Source organism: Carcharodon carcharias, chromosome 9 (genome assembly GCF_017639515.1).
Source record: "Carcharodon carcharias isolate sCarCar2 chromosome 9, sCarCar2.pri, whole genome shotgun sequence".
Lineage (NCBI taxonomy): Eukaryota > Metazoa > Chordata > Chondrichthyes > Lamniformes > Lamnidae > Carcharodon > Carcharodon carcharias.
Window position 1 is genome coordinate 108,422,569 of NC_054475.1, and position 15,083 is coordinate 108,437,651.

Below are 15,083 nucleotides of genomic sequence, written 5' to 3' on the forward strand. Positions count from 1 at the left end.
ATTTAAATGAGCGCCAAATGCGTGAATATAACAGGGTTACTTATAATATGAGATTACTCTAGCACTTTGCGCAATGAATCTTCATGGAAAGGGAATTCATTCTTGAGGTCAATCATTTGCTAAGAATCAATTACCTTTATTTAATTTCAATAGTTAGTGGCATGAAAACACCCCCTCTTTCCTACTACACAATTATTTGTAATTTGGACAGTTTTATGCATTTGTGGTGTTTCTCCTTTAGTCAGATGGCAAATGAGGATATCATGGAAGTTAAAGTCACATGCTTTGCAGGGATCAGAATATCTAAGTATCATTAAAGGTGAATCAAACATTTGGCAGAAGTGTGGACACAGGCATGTTATGACAAAAATGTGATGCTAAGACCACATTCAATGGGAATTGTACAAGTATTATTGTTGAAAATCTGCATACAAATCATGGCTAACAAGGCAAAATTAAATGATACTGATGGACCAAGACTTCGCCTGTAAGTATCCAGGAACTCAGAGTTCCCGCTTAGACTGAGAATATGTTGGGCCCTTTAAGCGCGATCACATGCAGGATTGTGCAAAAAAATTAAAGGGGCCGTACAGTTAAGCAAATAACCCAAGCACTGCAAAAAACAGAGAGGCAACTTTGATAGGAACCCATAATAGATAATAATCCCTTGAGAGAAAAGAGTCCAAGTGAGCTGAAAACAGAAGGTCGCCTTAGGAAAGAAAGTTATAGGCTCACTGTGACCATCCCCTCAGCAAAAGCAGATTGCACCAGATGGTAGTAGGTTGTTGAATAAGTTTCCATTTTCAGTTCTCATTGTGTTAATAACACAGTTTTCTTCTGCTTTATTAATATTAACATTCTTCCACGTGAAATCCCATCTTTTCCACTCAGACTAAACTCACGTGTGCCACTTAACAAGTTTATGTAAAACTCTGTGATGTTAAACCAGCTAAACACTGTGTTACTCCATGGCTCAGCACAAGGATAACTTGATTCATCAATAGATATCTGTTTAAATGTGTCGATAAGGTGCTGGAAGGGTGGGAAGATCTTTTCTACTCGATGAGTTAACATCACCAAGGTAAGCCTGGCATGCCTTGGACAAAATTACTAACAGGGTGTTTTTATTCATTTACGGGATGTGGGCATCAGTGGCTTGGCCAGCATTTATTACCATCCCTAATTACCCTTGAGAAGATGGTGGTGAATATTGTGCTCCCAACCGCTTGCACTGCAGATGAAGTCAGAAAGAAGTTCAGTTATTAACAAAAGTATAAGGTCAACCAATATTAATAACAACAACAATTGATATTTATATAGACTTTTAATGTAAGGAAACAACCCAAAGTGCTTCATGGAAAGATTGTAAAACAAAAGTGACACTGAACCATAGACAGAGGTATTAGCTCAGATGGCCAAAAGCTTGCACAAAAAGGTGGATATTAAGGAGCATTTTAAATGGGAAAGCCAGCAGCGGAGAGGTGTGGGGAGGATATCCCAGAGTTTAGGCCCTAGGCAATTGAAGGCATGGCCAACAGTGGTAGAGCAATTAAAATCGGGGATGCACAAGAGCCCAGAATTAGGGGAGTGCAGTTATTTGAGGGCTGTGGAGCTGGAGGAGAATATTGAGTTAGGGAGGACTGAGGCCATGGAAGGATTTGAAAACAAGGATGAGAATTTTAAAATCAAGTTGTTGTTTGACTGGGAGCCAATGTAGGTCAGTGAGTACAAGGGTCATGGGGGAACAGGGTTTGCTGTGAGTTAAGGCAAAGAGGAAGTTTGGATGAGCTCAGGTTTACAGAGGGTAGAATAGGGGAGAGCAGCAATGAGTCAGTTGGAAGAGTCAGGTCGCGGGGTAACAAAGAAATGGGGTAGAATTCTCCCCCCATCGGGGGGGGGGGTTGTGCAGGGGCAAGCGCAGGCAGGCGCGAAGCTGATATGCACCCCCAATTGGCTCTGCGTTGCCATTTTATATGGGTCGGCCAATTAAGACCCGCCCAGCGTGATGTGCACTCGGAAGCGCTGTGCGCTCCCTTTGTGGGTGGGGGTTCCCTGAGTTGGGAGTGCACTCTTTCATGCATGCATGCGAAAGAGCACAGAAATCTCCCTGAGGCACTGAGGGAGATTAGTTTTAAGTTTTACCAGTTCAATAAAGTGTTGAAAATACTTTTATGACATGTCTCCTCATGAGAAACTATCATATGAGCTGGTACATGTGCATTAATTTCAATAAAAATTTCTGAGAAGATTTAAAATCATTCATGAAACCTCATCCCACTTGTGGATGAGGTTCCATGAAAAATGCGAAGGCCGCCTGCGCTCTTCGCCTGCCCACCAACCTAAGGTTGGACGGGCAGCTCCGTTAATTATTTTAATTGGTAGTTAAATGGCCTTAATAGGCCTTTGACAGTTCGGCGGGCGCGCAGCCGAGCCGAACTGAAAATCTAAATGACACGCGGTGATGTCAGGATGCACATCCGACGTCACCCTGTGTCATTTTACACGTCAGCAAGCAGGCCCTGCCCCTGCTCACCAAGCCAAAGATTCTCCCCATGGGGATGAGGATTTTAGCAACAGATGAGCTGAGACAAGGTGAAACCTCATGATGTTATGGAGGTGGAAATAAACAGTTTTAGTGATGTCATGAACATGAGGACGGAAGCTCATCTTGGGATTGAAAGTGACACAAAGATTATGAAAAGATTGGCTTAATCTCAGACTTTTGCCTGGGAGAGAGATATAGTTGGTATTTGGGGAATGGGGTATGGAGTTACGACCAAAAACAATGACTTCAGGCTTGCCAATATTTAATTAGAGGAATTTTCTGTTCATCTATTACCGTATGTCAGATAAGCAGTCCGATAATTTAGCAACAGTGGAGGAGTCAAGAGAGGTGGTGGTGAGATACAGCTTGGTGTGATCAGCGTACATGTGAAAACTAACACTGTGCTTTTGGATAATGCTGCAGAGGCACAGCCTGTAGTTGAGAAATAGAACGGGGTCGAAAGTCGATATTTGGGGGGCACCAGAGGTAACAGTGTGGGAGCAGGAAGAGAAACCATTGCAAGTGATCCCCTGGCTATGATTAATACTTAATACTTAAAGCAAGGAATACAACCACGTGTGGAAATTTAATTGAAATCTCAGGTGTGAAATTGAGTAGTGTAGCCCTATATGGAGGCCTACCATAGGTTTCTTTAGGTGAGATGCACCACTGGCCAGTTCTTGCATGTGTGGCTGAATTTGAATGGCGCATGCAGATCTATCATCTTGAATGGATTCTATCATGATCTAAGTCAATCAAATGGGCTGATGCAACAGCAGGATATTAAATTTTGTCAACACGTGCAGGTGATGTCCTCATTAATCACTCCTGAAACAACAAGTGTTCTGAAGCAAGATGGGCTCCAGTATCAAGTTTGAAGTCAGTTTTAAAGTCTTTAACTTCTTGTTTGTGATCCTATACTTCTAGGAATTCTGTAATCTCATGTCTTTGCTTATTGTCAATTTCTTGAATTGTCTGCATTGCATAGACATTCTTTTGCCTTTTTCCTTTCATAAATTTTTTGGATTTATAGAACTGCTTGAAGTGTCCTGTCTTTCTGCACAGGAAACACTCTGTGCCCCCTGGGTAATCTTGCCTTCTGTGCTGCTTTTTAGCTCTGCAACGTAAGCATCTCAAGGTGGCTGCTCTAGTGTTTCCCGCTTTTTTTACCTGTTTTGACAGGCTTTTGAGTAGGCACGACTGCTGTCTTTGGGCCTACCCCGCCATCAGACTCACCTGAGGCCTCAGTATCTTGACGTATTTTATCCCAATTTAGCTCCCCATGTTTGGCCTATTGAATCGCTTGAACGAGTGTTAGGTCGACTTTTCTCTGTAAAAAAGCCTGACAATTTGACAATTTTTTGTTGCAGACTCTGACGACAATGCAGCTGTGAATAAGTTCATCTTTCAATGCACCATACATGCAACAATTGGCTGGACTATACAGGTCTGTAAGAAACAATTCAGTGGATTTCCCTGGCCTTTGGGATCTCTGATTCAATCATGCTTGTTCGATTATGAGGTTCAGTTTTGGGCTGAAGTGTGCGTTGAATGCTTTAGGACAGTTTCAAAGTCTGCAGAGGTCTTGTCTGCCCCCTGTCTCAGGAGGGCATCATCGGCAACAGGCCCCACTGCATAGAGGAATGAACTAACCTGGTGTTTATGTTCTTTGGTATGCAAACCCAAAGCTGCTTAGAAGTGTTTTTTCCACAACTCCCAGTGCTGGCCTCTCTGTGGATCTTCAAGGTTTTTGAACGGCTGTGGAAAGGGTAGTGACTGCTCCACTGGTGCTGACATCACTACCAATTCTCAGTGTCTCTCTCACCAGGGTAAGTCTTCTGTTTCTTCCTTTGAAGAATCCTTCTGAATTCTCCCCATGGGTGTTCTGTCAATGGCACCAAATCATTGTTAAACTAATGTCTGCTGCTACCATGTTTTGTGGCCTAAACTATTTTGGAAAGGTTTCCATCTATTCATGAGTGACTCAAGTCTGATTCAGGGAGGTTTATTCAAAAACTACTTTATTTGCAATATATACATAACATAGTTTGTAAGTACATCTCTCTTGTATGTAAACTGTTCCATCTTCTTTATAGTATCTCTAACACATGTCTGCTGATGTCACTGTTACATCATGATACACATCACCATCTCATTACCATAACTATTAACTTATTATACTACAGAGGAGATTTTATCTTCTTATCCCAGAGGAGGGAACAGCAAGACTCTGAAGCAGAGTCATATTCGACTCGAGACTCTAACTTTGTTTCTCTCTCCACAGATGCTGCCAGACCTGCAGAGAATTTTCCAACACTTTCTGTTTTTACTTAAGATAAAATGGTATGTGGATTTGCCACGATCATGGGTTTCCTAATGCTGCAGAGCACCATCCACTGAATGCACATAGCTCTGCGGATCCCCATGTCAATGGCAGCATGGAGGGCGGGGGGTGGTGGGTGGGGATGCGGTACAGGAATTGCACAGACTCTTTGAACGTGTAGCTGGCATGCGACCATACCAAGAAATGTACCTCAGTGAATGCTTGTTTTTCTGGCAGCACTCATGACACACTTATGCTACATCAGTCTGAACTGCGTACTGTCTACTAGTCTCCAAGTTGCACTAGAGGATAGCTGCTCAGTGGAAAGGACTACCTCCTCTACAGATGGCTGATGACCCCCTTTTGCCATCCCCCCGACATCCCTTTGAGGTCAAGAGGGCCGTCAATGAGACCTGTTGAGTGACCCACATCAACATGGGGGATGTTTAGGCCTCTTTAAGTGACAGTTTGGCTGCCTACTTCGCTTGGGGTAACAGTACAAAATACGCCTAAAAGGGCACCAAGTTTGTGGTGGCATGCCGCCTACTCCATAACTCAGTCATCCTGAGAGCTCAGCCACTACCTCCTGGGATCTGGAAGCCACCTTGGGGGGAGGAGGAGGGGGAAGAGGAAGATACCATATCAACAATGTACAACTGGACGCAGACAAAGGAACTGTTTTGTAATGCTTTGCTTCAGTTAAAAGGGACTTGTCCACCCCAATATAGGCAAACCATTTTCTAATCGTACATTCGTTTCTGACTCCCTATCACAGAGATCCTTTAACCAACCTCATCTAACAATTCATTTGCTTGACATCTATAACCAGCAACACATCACTAATACAAAGAAAATCCAGGATGAATCTTCCTAATGCATTCCCTTAGCATCTGTCTTGTGGGTCCCATTGCTTGACTAAGTACTCCCTGCCCAGTACTACCCCAATGGCTGCAGCATGGCAGATGCAGGCTGCTGAATTTCAAGAGGGGAGATTTAAGATGGCTCAGGAGGATACTCTTTAACAAAACTGGCCTTTGAAGGTCTGGCTTCAAACTGCACCACCTCAGCATGGGCAGCAACAGTCTGGGCTGGTTGACTTAGATGCAACAGGAAGGGCACTAGCGGAGTGGCAGTGGTGAGAGTACAAGTGATGTCATCCTGAGAGAGGACAACATGATGCTTCATAGTGCTATTGGCCTTCCCATGAGGTGGTCCCTCAGCAATCGTATCATCTGTTGAAAAACAGATTGCTGAAAGGCTGTGTGAGTTTGCTCATTGAGCACTGAGATCTACACCCCAGATGGCAGCAGTCTGTGTCTGTATGCCAGCAACCAGGGATCTGATGAATCCCATCTGAACTTCCATTGCAGCATTGAGACATAGCAAGGCTTCTGCATAGGTTTCAGAGGAAGCTAAGACAATGGCCAGTAGGTGCTCTGCCAAGGAAGGGGGTGGGGGGATTTGGTCTGGCAGTGCTACCCTGGAGTTGGCCATCATTTCCACTCTGGAAAGGAGGAGCTCCAAGCTCTGCATGTTGCCTGCCATCAAGTTGGAGATGGACTCCTGCATGCTCCTAGTCAGTGAATAGGCTGTCAGGCAGGCCAGTCAATGCATCAAGCACCTCAGTGTGTATCATTAACAGCATTTTCCTGTAGTCTGCCCCAACAAGGTTCTAATCTAATTTTCCTGCAACAGAGCAGTTGTGTGGCCCTGGCTTTCAGGGAGTTTAAACATGAGCTGTCCTTTCCCCCAGCCTGGCTACAGCCCGCTCATGGCTGGCAGCTCATCACCTGTGGATCTTGACTCTATTCTAAGTTTTAAATTAAGTGCCAATATCTGAGCTGGTGACTGTTTCAGGTCAAGCACCAGAGTCTCCTCTTCACTCTCATGAGGTTGCTCTTCCTCTTCCTTATGGCTCCTCAGAGGTTGAGCAGCAATCAGCTCTTGACTATCTGGAAGCACAATAGCATAAGGGAAGAGTTGGAGTGAAGGAAAAGGAGGGATACCCGCAGTCACTCCATTGGGAATTTCCATTTCATGGCACCTTTCATGATGAGGGCGAGCAGTGAGTGGAGAAAGTGTTTAAGGCAGAAACTTACCATCATCCCCAATGTCCTCAGCAGCACCAAGTGCCATTTGTTCTGTGGAATTGTTCTCAATGATTTATTGCACCATCTCCTTGAAGATGCTGAGTGGATACAGGCATGCTAGTCCTCTTTTGGTCCTCTGGTTTTCCCTCCTGTTGTTTGTCAACTTCTCCTGCAAGAGAGAAGGTAGAATGTCAGTGGCTGTTTGTCACTGTACTTGAGTGGTGTGTCTGCTATAGCTGAATAGCTGAATGTCTGCAGAGCTATGTAAAGATGTGTGTAGCTGGCATGAGTGGAAAGTGTGTGGTATAGTATGAGGATGTTAGGAGTTCTGAGTGCCAGGGTGTGCTGTTGTATGAGTGTTAGGGGTGTGATGATTTCAGCAATGTGAGAGGTAGATGGTGAGCCTGAGATGTGATGTACAGGTGCATTCAGTCGGCTTGCGGTCATTAAACTTCATTCAGTACTGTTGCCATGTTCTTGTGGCAACATATTAGCCATTAAGCCCTCTTCCCACCTGACCCCTTCCCTTCTGAGCCTTTGCCTCAAGGACTTCATGCCCCCGAGGTGGAAACGTGGATTTTCTCCTGATCTCCACCTGTCTCACCAGTGCTTCCAGGATGGTGTCACTAAATTAGAGATCTCCTTCCCTTGTGCTGTGCAACATCTCCCTTAACCTTGCAGTCCATTAGTGCAGCCTTCCTTTTATAGGACCTCTTATTACAACTTCAAAAAAAGGAGAAGCTGCCTGGAACACACAGTTCACAAACACTTCTCTGCCTCATGCAGTGCACAGAAGCTACCAGCATTGTCATAGAGAGTATGAAGTGCGGGTTCACTTGTGGCCATGCTACAATTATTGAAATGTGGTGAGTGCATCAATGGCCCCCAGTAATATCCGACTGCAGTGCTGAAGATTTGTGCTCCAGAACTATCCACAGCCTGAGCCAAGCTGTTCCAGTATGGCTGCAACACTGACAACTGTCCAACAATGTGGAAAATTGTCCAGGTATGTCCTGTTCACATAAAGCTGGGCAAATCTAATCTGGCCAATAACCAGCCTATCAGTCTACTGTCAGAAAAATGAGTAAGGTGCTGTTGAGATTACTATCAAGTGGCACTTACTCATCAATAATCTGCTCACAAATGCTCAATTTGAGTTCTGGCAGGACCTCTTGGCTCCAGACCTCTCTACAGCTTAATCCAAATTTGGACAAAAAAGCTGATTTTCAAAGATGAGGTGAGAGTGACTGTCCTTGACATCAAAGCAGCATTTTACTGAGTAAGGAATAAGGGACCCCCAGGAAAATTGAAGTCCATGGGAATCAAGAAGAAAACTCTCCATTCGCTACAGTCATACTTAACACAGAGGAAGATGATTGTAGTTGTTGGTCCACAGTACCAGGACATCGCTGTAGGGGTTCCTTAGGGCAATGTCTTACACTTAACCATCTTCAGCTGTTTCATCAATGGCTGTTCCTTCATCATAAGTGAGGATGCCTGCTGATGATTGCATAGTGTTCAATTCCACTCACAACTTTTGTGTTTTAAACCTCAGAGATATGCAGAGATGATGCACCAGTTTCTATGTGTGGAAGGTATTATTCATATTACTTTAAAATGTTTGCTTCATGCTTACAGCTCTAACTTCCAGCAAATTCTATTGTTTGTTTATTTTTCTCTATTCCCACACCCAGGATTAACTAATCAAGCACATGATCATCAATAGTAAACAGACTCACATAATCAAATACCGAATAATTGAACACTACAACAACTCCTCAGATAATGAAGCAATCCTTGCCTACATGCAGCAAGACCTGGACAACATTCAGGCTTAGACTGATAAAAGGACGGCAACATTTGTACCTCATAAGTGTCAGGCAATGACTAACAGCAAAAAAAGTGGATGTAACCATGTCCCCTTGAAATTCAATGCCATGAATCCCCCATTGGCAAAATACTGGGGGGCTCATCATTGATCAGAAATTTAGCTGGACCAGCCACATAAATACCATAGTTACAGGAGCAGGTCAGTGCTGGGTAATCTGCAGGCAGTGACTCACCTCCTGATTCCCAAAAACCTCTTCACCATCTATAAGTCAGTGATAGAATACTGTGATGGAATACACTCCATTTGTGTAATGAGTGCAGCTCCAACACTCAACAAATTCAATATTATCCAGGACAAAGCAACCCACTTGATCAGCATTCCACCCAGTACCTTGAACATTTAATCCCTCCAAAACTGCTGTTCTGTAGTTGCAGTGTGTATCATCAAGGGCTTCTTTGACAGCGCCTCCCAAGCCCTTGATCTCTACCATCCAACAGGACAAGGGCAGCAGGAATATGGAAACAACACCACCTCCAAGTTCCTCTACAAGCTACACACCATCCTTACTTGGAAATATATCACCATTCCTTGAAAATCATTGCATCAAAATCCTGGAATTCCTTTCCTAATAGCACTGTGGGAGTGTCTGCACCAGTTGGACTGAAGCAGAAGGTGGTTCACCACACCTTCTCAAGAGCAATTAAGGATAGGCAATAAATGTTGGCCTTGCAATGATTGCCTCTTCCCGTGAATGAATAAAAAAACATTCACATCCTGTGTTAGATAGTGTGAATTAATTGGTATGTGTTCTGCAAGATTTTGCACATCAGGGTGTGAAAGCCCAGCATTTTGAAGTGCCATCTCTGGCACATCCATACAGGCAAAACAGCTGCATCTGTGCACCACCTTTTATAAACACTATTTGTTAAAGATACAGCTGCATTGAAAGATCTGCCTTGTTGAAAACATCAGCAACAATGGAGGGAACCTTTGCTTGCTGAAACATTGGGAGCGGTGAGAGTGTGGTGTTGCAGTAGTCTATGGGAAACCCAGAAGTAAGTGCAGCACATCTTTCAATTATGCTTTAAACCAGCCATTGTATTACCAAATGATTTATGTGTTTCTCAACCAATTAGGTTGAGCATGCAGGATGACTTGAGTTGATTTTAACTGCAGTATTTAAAATAACACTGTACAGATGGCATTTTATGGATTTTGGAATTGGGAGTGTAACAAAAGGAACTATTAGAATGGAGTCCTATTATTCAAAAACTGTACTTTGTTTTAGTGATATCTCATTGGATATGCTACTGTGGGCAGTAGAGACCCACAGGGAGATATTGTTGCCCACTGATTGGAGGAAGAATTCTGTAAGTGAAACTAAAAAGATGAGGTTTGCGATAGCGGTGGACATTGGCAACTAGGGTATGGTGCTACATTCTGGGTTCAATGGCAAAAGTGGTTTAATGACTTAAGGGTGCAAAGGTGAGTAGCATAGCATCTGCAATTGCATCCTGATGTGTATATCATGTCAACCCACTCATTCTGCCTTCTCAAGCCTATCCCAGCACATCACTCCCTACACCAACTTAACCTGCGGGTGCATCTCCCTCTCTGTCTATGCACCTCCTCACATTCCCATCTGTCGATCCACCACTGACCTTCATCTTTTTGCAATGCTTGTCCCTTAAGTCACCCTCCACAAATATTCTTTACCATCTGTTCATCAATGCCACGAGACTCACTCATTGCTCTCTCTTGCCCTCATTTCTAAAGAAAAGAGAAAAGAAGACCAGGGAGAAGCAAAGAACCAGAGGTGCTCCACTCGCAATATCACAACTGATATTGGCAGAGGAGGACACTTAAACATCAGCAGCCATGGCATGCTTGGCCATCGGAAACAAGAAAGTGGCAGTCTCCCAACTACCTGGTGATAAAATTAAATATCAGAAAGCCAGAAACATTCACTCACATTAACTTGATATCAGCAGAAGTAAATTATGATCAAATGTACAATGATCCCTTAACAGATTCTTACCAGGTGGCTCACACATCACAAGTGAGAAAGAGCATAGGTTGGAGACAGGGACATCAGGGACACAGACTCTGTGTTAGAGACCACAAGATGCTCCACACTCTTTCCAGCTGGACTCAGGTATTTGTCAATGAAGAGGGGACTTTTAGGAGCAAGGAATACATGATGTACCGGCAGGCTTTCCAATCTCACTGTACATGATTGCAGACCAATTGGACAAGTCTGTCTCAAGTATAAGGGGTATGATAAACAATGCGTTTGTGATGATGTCTTTGTCCATGACCAATAGCATGGAACACTAAATGGGGCAGTCAAACGAGTACATACAGGCCCTCACCAATGGCATGCAAACTCTGAATGCCACCTTAAATAGGGTTGATAAAACCCTAGTCTTGGCTGTTCATTGCCCCACTGATATGCAACAAATTTCTCTCCAGCTCATTAGGAGCAGGGGAGTGCAGGTGGGCCATGAAAGTGGAGAATGATGAAAGGGGATATCAAAGTGGGAACTGGGCTCAAAGTGCTTCCACCTTTTACTCCTTACATCTCCCCTAGCCAATACCCTGCATACTGCTTTGCATCCTATTGGCACTACACAGGTACAGATACCAGAGTTTTTGGCAGGGTCCTCACATAATCCAAAATCTGAGGCTGTTAGCCAACAGCATCTCGGCAAACAGAGCAGAAATCTGTGTAGCCTGCCTCAGCCTATTCTGAAACAACAAAGTTTGAATCATGTAGAACAGTTAGGAAGATAAAGAGTAAAAATATATAGTTGCACAAGGATATACACATCAGTGAGCTACATATTGTTAAAATGATAAGTTTCTGTTGCAAATGTGAGCCGCATAAATATTATTTGTTTCCACAACTTTTCAGTCTTTTCCATTTTTGCTGCCAGGCAAAGTGGCCTTTTCACTTGTGATGAATACTAAGGCAAGAATTAACACTGAGCAATATGGGAGACTGTAAAAGGCATGCTTGGATGTTTGCATCCAAAACTGCTTTATATTGAGGGAAGCAGGGCAGGGACATGGGGTGGTGGGGAAAAATGGCTTCTGTCTGTGGCTGTCAGATGAGTAGACCAGTGCAACCTAATTGAACCTTTCAGCAATTAGAGCCATGCTCACTACTGAATCACAGAATCACCGAGTGGCTACAGCACAGAAGGAAGCCAATTATCCGTCACGTCTGTGATGGCTCTCTGCAAAGCAATTCACCAAGTGCCACTCCACCACCTTTTCCCCATAGACCCATGCATTGTTCCTTTTCAGATAATGATGCAAATTCTTTTTGAAAGCCTCAATTGAACTTGCCTCCACCACACTCTCAGGCAATGCAACCCAGATCCTTACCACCAACTGCGTAAAAATGTTTTTCCTCATGTCACATTACTTCTTTTCCCAATTATCTTAAATCCGTGCCTTCACATTCTTGATCCTTCCACCAATGGGAACAAATTTTTCCTATCTACTTTAGTGGTACACTCACTGCATCACATTTGTTCTCCTTCTCCTTCTCCTCATCTGAAAAGGTGTTTTGCCCTGCATCTTGTTCCTTCAGAAGGTCCAAATCTCTCTGTTGTGCAATATTTTGTTCAGCACAGTGCATCACAGCCTTTCTGTAAATTCTAACTGATGTGTACTGAAGGGCATCTCCAGATCTGTTCAGGCACCTGACACAACTTCAGCTTACTGATTGCTTGCTCAGTGACACATCTAGTTGTTATATAGCAATCATGGTATTGTACCAGGGCCCATTGGTTGGGGTCCTCAGGAGTGTCGTAAGCCACATTGCAAGTGGGTATCCCTTGTCTCCATGCAGTAAGGCTGCTTTGAGGCACAATGCGATCAGGGAGGTTTGATCAACACAAGGCAAAAGCATCATGGCAAATGCCTGGAAATCTTGTACAAAGCTGCAGAAAGATCTTTTTGTGGTTGCACAACAACAGCAAATTAATGGAATGTAAGCCCTTACAGCTAATGAACACTCCTGGGTGATATAGGGGATACATTAACGCCAGCTGTTTACAGTTGATGATGCCTTGTATCAATGGAAATCTAGCCAAAGCTGCCAACCTAAGTGCCTGCTTATTCTGACTGGCATCATCAGTGGCAAAATGTACATAACTATCTCACTTGCCAAACATCCCATTAGCCATCTGCCTGATGTATTTGTGGTCTGCCAGTTTCGAGATCCTGCAAATGTATCCAGCATAGCCCTAGGAGAAGTTGGTTACTTTGACAGCAATTGGTAAAGCATCATTACCAGGCCCAGCAGGCACCGTCGTTTTCCAGCAGGCCGCAAATGTCTGACGCCACCTGCTGTGAGACTCTGAGGTCCCTGAGACGCTTGTGTTCTGAACATGCCCAAGAAACTCTTGCCTGTACACCCTGTGTTGTGGGCATCATCTTCTGTGAGTTACACCTCTCAGCTCACCCCCCTCTACTTATCCTTCTCTCTTGTGGAGCGGCAGGTCTCTGAGGAGCAGGCTGCTTCGGCTGATGCAGTTGATGTCACTGATCATCTTGGTCTTCATCTGAATTTCAAAGTAAAATAGCACAGTCCCTATGTTGATCTGATGGATCACAGCTCCAAAGTGGTAACCTGATGTACTAACCTCCAAATTAATGAAAGTGACCTCTCAGCACAAGAAAAATGAACAAAAGCCGTTCACATTTGCAGGTATCAAAGTAGCTGTACGATTTCAGTACTTATTGGAATATTTGCCTGTCATTTCTTTGGCCCCTCAATACTGCTGTGATTCACCTTGCTTTCACCGATGAGTTCCAGGAAACCTGTGCACACACATTGAATCCCAAAACCCATTTTAATATCATCCTTAATGGGCTACTTCAAATATTGAAATTGACAACCTGCCTCTCCCAAGGGAACTGCTGGGTTGCAGCCGAATGTACTGCCCAAGTCAATGCTTTCCAGCTGGCTTCCTTACTCTCTATTAGTTTCTGAGCTTTTAACTGTCTGTCTGTTCCCAACTCACATGCTGCTGCAAGTAAAAATTCCTCCCACTATTCCTGCCATGTCTGCATGTTAATATTAGTATGCTCTTTGGTGTCCAGTTGGTATTCTCTCAGGTGAAGTGTCTAAAAGTGAGACCCAGAAACCTTCCAAGAGCAAAAGGACCATTAGCAGAAGCATTCTTTTCTTTACACTCTGGCAGCACAGGAAAATCTAATTTAAAGCATAACTGGGATCTTTGCACTTCCTGGTATATATTAATGACCTAGGTTGTGGTGTGCAGGGCATGATTTCAAAATTTGCAGATGATATAATGATTGGAAATGTTGTCTACTGTGATGGGGGTAGCCTTGAACTTCAAAAGGACATAGACATGTAGGGGGATTGTGCAGGCAAGTGGCAGATGAAGTTCAATGCAGAGAATTGTGACGTGATTCCTTTTCGTAGGAAAGATATTGTCAGATAGTGTAAAATAAAGGGACAGCATGTAAAGAAATGCAGGAACAGAGGGACCTCGGTATATACATACATAGGTGATTGAAGATGGCAAGGCATGTTGAGAGAGCCATTAATAAAGCATATCGTATCTTAGGCTTTATTAATAGGGGTATTCACTACAAGAGTAAGGAGGTCATGTTGATCTTGTATAAGACACTAGTTAGGCCTCATCTGAGTACTGCACAAGTCAATGCTTTCCAGCTGGCTTCCTTAATCTCTACCAGTTTCTGAGCTCAGTTGTGGGTGCCATACTTGAAGAAGCATATGAAGGCTTTGGAGAGAGTACAGAAGAGATTCTCAAGGATGATTCCTGGGATGAAGAACTGTAGCTATGAGGATAGATTGGAGAGGCTGGGACTATTTTCCTTGGAGAAAAGAAAGCTGAGAGGAGACTTGATAGAGGTGTTCAAGATCCTGAGGCACATGGACAGGGTAAATAGTGAGAAACTGTTCCCCCTCAATAGAACATCAAGAACTAGAGGGCACAGATTCAAAATAATTGGGAAAAGGAGCAAATGTGATGTGAGAAAAAAAAATCACCCAGAGGATGGTTGGAGTCTGCAACAAACTTCCTGAAAGGGTGGTCGAGGCAGGTTTGATCAAGGTATTCAAAAGGGAATTGGATTGCTACCTGAAAAGAGAGAATGTGCAAGGTTACAGATATAAGGCAGGGGAGTGGGACTAGGTGGAATGCTCTTTCACAGAGCCAGTACAGAGTCAATGGGCCAAATGGCCTCCTTCTGCACTGTAAAGATACTGTGATAATGTGAACATTTCGAGTC